General features: G+C 43.2%; 1 pseudogene; it reads left to right on the top strand.

The window, feature by feature from the left end:
• Positions 1–311: 311 nt before the first annotated feature.
• On the top strand, positions 312–3,215 carry LOC122100212 (annotated as a pseudogene).
• Positions 3,216–7,070: the final 3,855 nt, after the last annotated feature.

Raw genomic sequence — 7,070 nt, 5'->3', positions numbered from 1 at the left:
AATTCATTTAAAGGAAGTATGAAAACAGCACCATTACTTAAAATTCAATCACCCCTCAGTATCCTCATGGAATGGGCTCGAGGACCCCCACCAATAACAACATCTTCACACACTCAAGATCTTTATAAAAAATAGTATTTGTATAGAACCTACAAATAATCTGCCACACACATTCAAGTGTCTCTACATGACATCATACTTATTAACAGGTACATGCTATGTAGCCAGTGGTTTTACTATAGAGTACAGTACAAGTATATGAGAAGAAAATAGTGTATAATTATTTCCCTTGACAAGCCACATTTGGCGGAATGTACAGTGTTGGCATGTGCAGAGACAATAGCAGGTGAATTAAAGGTGAACCTGAAGATGAAAACTGGCAGGAATGGAGACGAGAAACATGCGAGGAGGTGGAGAAGGAATGGGTTAAGGCCTGAGGCATTTGGAACTTGCGGACTGGAGAAGAGGAGCCAGTGGCCCAATTAACAGTACTGGGGAAGGAAAAGGGATGAAGAGGAAGGATTAATTCACATATATTTGTTCTTATCCTGTCAAGATTTATTTAGCTTCCTTCAGAATTGAAGTTCTAAGAGAATTATCAGAATTCTCAAGTCCATTCCTTACTAAGTCAGAAATGGATTTCATCTCACAACAAGATGGTAATCACAAAAATATTCAACATCTCCATGGAAGTTTTAAAGGGTAATATCAATCAATGACTTGAATTACCTTGACAAGGAAGACACCTGTAAGGGTTTATGGGTGAGTAACTTTAAAAACTCCAACAATGACAACTGGCTCTTAACAGCCCAACACTCATCATGAAGCAAGGAGCTCTTCCTTCAATGTTGTCTTTTCCATTTTTTGTGAAGCAAGATTACCATATTGTTCCTCTGTAATTTAAGAGACAGTGTCGAGAAAGAGAATGGATAAGTTTGAATCACCTCTTGATGACAAGAAAGCTGAAGCAATTTGATTGTCTCATGACTGTCTCATTGACCAAGGGGCAAAAAGGGTAGTCACAGTTGAGTGGCATTTTCCATCCACACTCCAAATGCATTTCTACTTTCTTCTGCCTGTTCTGAACCCACATAAGCTAGCTTATATTGCCAGCATCAGTAAAGACTGACTAGCCCCAGAGGATTGTCAGGGATGGGATGGTGTGCAAAAGGCGGAAGTGACCAGGAGGCCTGAAAAGAAGGGAGGGCTGAAGTGAGAGAACCACTGCTAATCCCTCTTCAAAAAATCCCTCAATGGCTGAACCAATCTTTTCTGTTTCTATGTCTCAAATGCTGTAATTTCTGTAATGAATGCTGAGAGTCACTTAAAATCATAAGCTCTGCCCCTAAGTTTCTTGTCAATTATAGGCCTACGTCAACTCTTGTCCCCACAGGCAAAAAATATGTTCCTCGGGCCACCATGGTGGACCTAGAGCCTGGAACCTTAGACTCAGTGAGATCAGGACCATTTGGCCAGAGCTTCAGGCCAGACAACTTCATATTTGGTATGTCATCATGGTCTATGGGTCCTAACATCCAGGCACTCCAGTGCTGGGCTGAGCCTTTATACACCTAGATATTGTACTCAGCTAACCCACCTATTCCAGTCCACTGGAGTCATGCCCCTGGCCACGCAGACAGCTCAGATCAGTGTCACTCTTCAAGCACTCTATGACAAAGTAGCCTCTAAAGGGAAAGATCAGCAATCAGGGAAAGCCTCCAACAAGGTTTCAGCGCTGCTGGTCATTTCAAAGGCCCGGCAATAACAGAGAACTACTTCAGGACACCAGAAAACAAAGCACAGCTATGTGTGAGCAAGGTGCAGACAAGTGCTTGCAGCTTAGCTTTCCTATGATCACACTGTGCTCCTGTCCCTCCTGTGAAAATAACTACATTTCCAGTATTGAGGCAGGCTCTGTTCTTCATTTCTACAAGTAGTTGATTTGGGTTAAAATGTATCTTCCTCCACATTGTCTTTATTTCTTTAGAACCTGGGTGATTTGTAGGGTCCCAGATACATTGAAAACATTTCCTTTATTTCACCAAAGTTATCTAAAGTAAAAGCAAAGTTGGCTCAGAAGAGTCCTATTGTCTTCACAATACAAATGTCACAGTAAATATTCTTGGAGTGTGTGTCTCATCATGTCTGATAGGCCAGAGTGGGGCAGCCAATAACTGGGCCAAGGGCTACTACACAGAGGAAGCCGAGCTGGTGGAGCCGGGACTGGATGTGGTGAGGCGGAAGTCAGAAAGGTGTGACTGTCTACAGGGTTTCTAGCTGGCCCACTCCTTGGGAGGTGGCACCAGGTCAAGTATGGGCACCCTGATTCTCAACAATATTCAAGAAGGGTACCCAAACCGCATCATGAACACATTCAGTGTCATGCCCTCCCTGAAGGTGTCAAACACAGTGCTGGAGCCCTACAACACGATCTTCTCTGTCCACCAGCTGGTGGAAAATGCAGATGAAACTTTCTGCATCTGTACAACATCTGCTTCTGTAACTTGAAGCTGCCCATGCCCAACTATGGCGACCTGAACCACCTGGTGTCAGCCACCAACAGCGGGGTTACCACCTGCCTGTGCTTCCCTGGCCAGCTGAATGCAGACCTGCACAAGCTGGCCTTGAATCCGATGCTCTTTCCCACCTGCACTTCTTCATGCCTGGCTTTGTGCCCCTGACCAGCCGTGCCAGCCAGCAGTACCATGCTCTCTCAGTGCCCGAGCTTCACCCAGCAGATATTTGACGCTAAGAACTTGATGGTCACCTGTGATCTCCGCCATGGCTGCTACCTGACAGCGGCTGCCATCTCCGAGGCTGCATGTCCATGAAGAGGTGGATGAGCAGATGCTCAACGTGCAGAACAAGAACAGCAGCTACGTTGGAGACTGGATCCCCAACAATGTGAAGACGGCTGTGTATGACATCGCCCCTTCCCTCCCCCCCCTCCACATGGACTCACGATGTCGGCCACCTTCATCGGCAACAACATGGCCATCTAGGATCCCTTCAAGTGCATCTCAGAGCAGTTCAGTGCCATGTTCCAGTGCAATGCATTCTTGCACTTGTACATAGGTAAGGGCATAGATGAAATGGAGTTCACTGAAGCTGAGAGCAATATCAATGACCTGGTGTCCGAGTACCCGCAGTGCCAAGATGCTACTGCTGATGAACAGGGGGAATTTGAAGAAGACTTGGTGGAGGAACTAGTTTAAGACTTCCCATTGCTAGCAGTGCAACAGGAGTGTCAGAGCCTGCCTACTTCTCAAATTAATGGTGCTTTCCTGAGCTCCTGTTGTCCTGCAGTGGGATTCTTGCACAGCCTTTCCTGTCAGGAACTCACGGGTGGTGAATGTAAAAATACAGATTACTTTTAAATATGATTGTATGAAAGCCTTATTTATATAAATAAAGAAGTATACATTTTATACTCTTTGTCCTTATTCTTCTTAAGAATCCCTTTTATTCTTTCAATGTATTTGAAATATAAAGTTGGCCAGCAGGATTTAATCTTAGCAATATAGGACTGGTGCTCAAGAGGAGTTTCAAATTCATGGTGTTCCTGCTATTTTGAAGAGGAGGATGACAAACGCCAATATTTTTTATTTTCCCTGGCCCAGTTTTAAAGTTAGCAATCTCTCAATAGCATGCCAGTAGCAAAAAAGCAGGTTGAAGAGAAAGAAAACCAAATCTAGATGTTACAATTTTCCTAGTACCAATTTGATGTTTGTAGTACTGAAATGATTGACGTCCAAGGCTTGTCTGGGCACTGAGGTAGCAGGGCCTCTTCCTCCTTTATTCTGACACAGGACTGGCTATACCTGCCACCCATTACACATTCCTCTTTGGGAATGGAACCACAAAAGGCAGTTATGAATACTGGCCATTACAGATCTACTTCTCCTTCACACAATGGTAGGTTCTTGTCTCATGCCCCATCAGAGGGATTGCAGTCACATTCCCCAGAAACAGTAGCAGGAACCCCGATCCCTGTGCTTACAGTTCAGTTTACAGTGAAGCAGAACTCACAGGATGAGTGCAAGATCTTGGTTGCCAGGGTAGTTTCTCAAGGCATCTGGCAACATTAAGGACAGAAGTGAGTCTAGCTGTTTGAGGGAGTGAAAAGCTGACCAGCCCCATAGTGTATCAAGAACTGCTTGATTCTCTCCTTCCAAGTGAAGGAGAGAAGGGGAGACATGGCCCAATGACCCATTCTCATACTCACTTTTCCAGCATTCAAAGCTATCTGAGGCCCACGGGGAGTTGTAAGGACAAAAGGGATGCATGGAGCTAGCCTGTCGGGTATGGTTACTTTACATGAGTAAGATAGAAATCTCAATTGCTTAGAACCTACAATGGCCAGGAAGAGGTCGAACACTTCTGTTTTCACTGGAGGCCAAATCAGTCAAGGGTTCTTTTTGCAAGAATCTTTCACTCCTCTTGCAGTGATGCTTCAGGTAGATTGTCTGTGCCAGGCATTCCTCCATGGCCACCAATAACCTGTAATCCACTTTTTATTCAGAAACAGGACCTATGGGAATCCAGCAACTTTTAGAAAGCTCTAAGAAAAAGATACCACTGGGTGAGGTGCAAGTTCCTTGCTGCTAGTAAAGTTGGGAAATAGTAAGTTCCCTAAGCTTTCCTCTACCAGGCCTGAGGTTGGAGTAGGGTGGAGATGAGTGGGGTATAGATCTTTAAGCCAAGCTGATCTCACTCATTAGAAAGTAAACTTCCCCAGGGGGTGATCTGTGACTAGAAGCAGGATGTTTTCTGTCCTTGCCCCAAGGCATATCAAAGTGCAAATAGCTTCCAATGTGGGAGTCCTAGGGAGTAGGTGTTGGCCAGCAAATTGACATTCCTGGATCTCTAGTCCTGGAACTGATCAGGTTGGATGATCTCCAAATCCAATAAGGCTGCTGGGTCAGAACTGAAGGCAAGTCTGGCCAAGGCACTCTCACTCCTCAGTGGGTTAAGGACTGAGGCCAAGCTGTGATGGAGGCCCCGCCTAGCATATCTACCAGTATTTGACTAAGAATATTTTTGTTTTCTCTTAAGTACTTATTTATGAGCCTTTTCTGGTGGCTTTGGATTATTACTTTACACTCTTGACGAAGTAGTTCTTGTTTCACAATTAATGACTCTTGCCTCACCCCTCAGAAAACTCTTGTTGATAATTTTATCAGTAGATCACCATATATTTCTCAGGCATGGCTTTTGTTTCCTCCTAGCCAGAGCTCTGCACTAATTGCCACACAAGCCAACATTGAGGTGACTCCTATAGACAGGGTGATTATTTTGTCCAAATGCTAAGTGCAGCATCTCACTTATTCTCATGTGCCTTGGTAACTGTATCAAATACTTAATAGAGTCCTTGACTAGTATGATAACCAAAGCTCTGGGTGAAGATGAAACTCAATTGTAGAGTACATCCCTGGCATGCACAAGACTCTCTGTTCAGTCCCCAGCACCAAAAGGAGGAAAGGTAACAAATGTTAGAAAAGTGGGGTTGAAATTAGGAAAGCAACTCCATTTGTAATAGCCCCACAAAAAAATAAAATACCTAGGAATTAACTTAACCAAAGAAGTGAAGGACCTCTATGATGAAAACTTTAAAAACGAAAAATGAAATGAAAACAGAACTTAGAAAATGGGAAAAACTCCCATGCTCCTGCATTGGAAAGATTAACATCGTGAAAAGGGCAATACTTCCCAAGGCTATCTACAAATTCAATGTGATACTTATCAACATTCCAACCTCATTCTTCAAGGAAATAGAAGAGGCAATCCAAAAATTCATATGAAACAATAAAAGACCCCGAATAGCAAAAACGCTCCTCAACGGAAAGAACACTGCTGGAGGAATATCAATACCAAATTTCAAACTCTACTATAAAGCCATAGTAATCAAAACAGCTTGGTATTGGCACAAGAACAGACCTCAGGACCAATGGAATTGAATTGAAAACCCAGAAATGAACCTACAGACCTATAGCCATCTAATCTTCGATAAGGGATCTAAAAAAATAGAATAGAAGAAAGACAGCCTCTTCAGTAAATGGTGCTGGCAAAACTGGTTAACTACTTGTAGAAAACTAAAGCTAGAACGTTATCTATAACCCTGCACTAGAATCCACTCCAAATTGATCAAAGACCTCGGAGTCAAAGCAGACACTCTGAAAACATTACAGGATGGAATAGGAGAAACCCTAGGTCTCCTTGGCGCTGCCCGAAATTTTCTTAATAGAGACCCAGAAACACAAGAAATCAAAGAAATGTTGGACAAATGGAATTGCATTAAGTTGCAGAGCTTCTGCATGGCAAAGGACATAGCTAGCAAGATCACTAGAAAGCCCACGGATTGGGAGAAGATCTTCAGTAGTCATACAACGGACAAGGGTCTCATATCTAAAATATACTTGGAACTCAAAAAATTAAATCCCCCAACAACAAATCCTCAAAGAAACACTGCCCAATAAATAAGTGGACTAAAGACTTAAAGACAAACTTCTTTGAAGAAGAAAGAAGGATGGCCAATAGACACATGAAGAAATGCTCAACCTCCCTAGCCATAAAAGAAATGCAAATCAAAACAACATTGAGATACCACCTCACACCAGTTAGAATGGCAAAAATCAAGAACTCTAATAACAACAGTTGCTGGAGGGGATGTGGACAGAAGGGAACCTTACTTCTTTGTTGGTGGGAATGTAAACTTGTTCAACCACTTTGGAAAGTAGTATGGAGGTTCCTCAAAAGACTCCATATAGAGCTCCCCTCTGACCCAGCAATCCCACTTTTGGGCATTTACCCAAATGTTTACAAACACGACCACACTAATGCTACCAGCACAACTATGTTTATTGCAGCATTATTTACCATAGCTGAGATCTTTAACCAACCCAGATGCCCCTCAGTAGATGAATGGATCAAGAAAATGTGGTATATACACAATGGAATTCTATGACTCCATCAGAAAGAATGACATTGCCCCATCTGTTAGGAAATGGAAAGACTCAGAAAAATTATATTAAGTGAAGTAAGCCAAGCCCAAAGAAACATAGGTCCCATGA

The sequence above is a fragment of the Dipodomys spectabilis genome, unplaced genomic scaffold, assembly GCF_019054845.1.
Source record: "Dipodomys spectabilis isolate Male_0828 unplaced genomic scaffold, ASM1905484v1 ptg000570l, whole genome shotgun sequence".
NCBI classification, from domain to species: domain Eukaryota; kingdom Metazoa; phylum Chordata; class Mammalia; order Rodentia; family Heteromyidae; genus Dipodomys; species Dipodomys spectabilis.
Note: the sequence above shows the minus strand (reverse complement) of the source record. Positions and strands in the feature narration are given on the sequence as shown.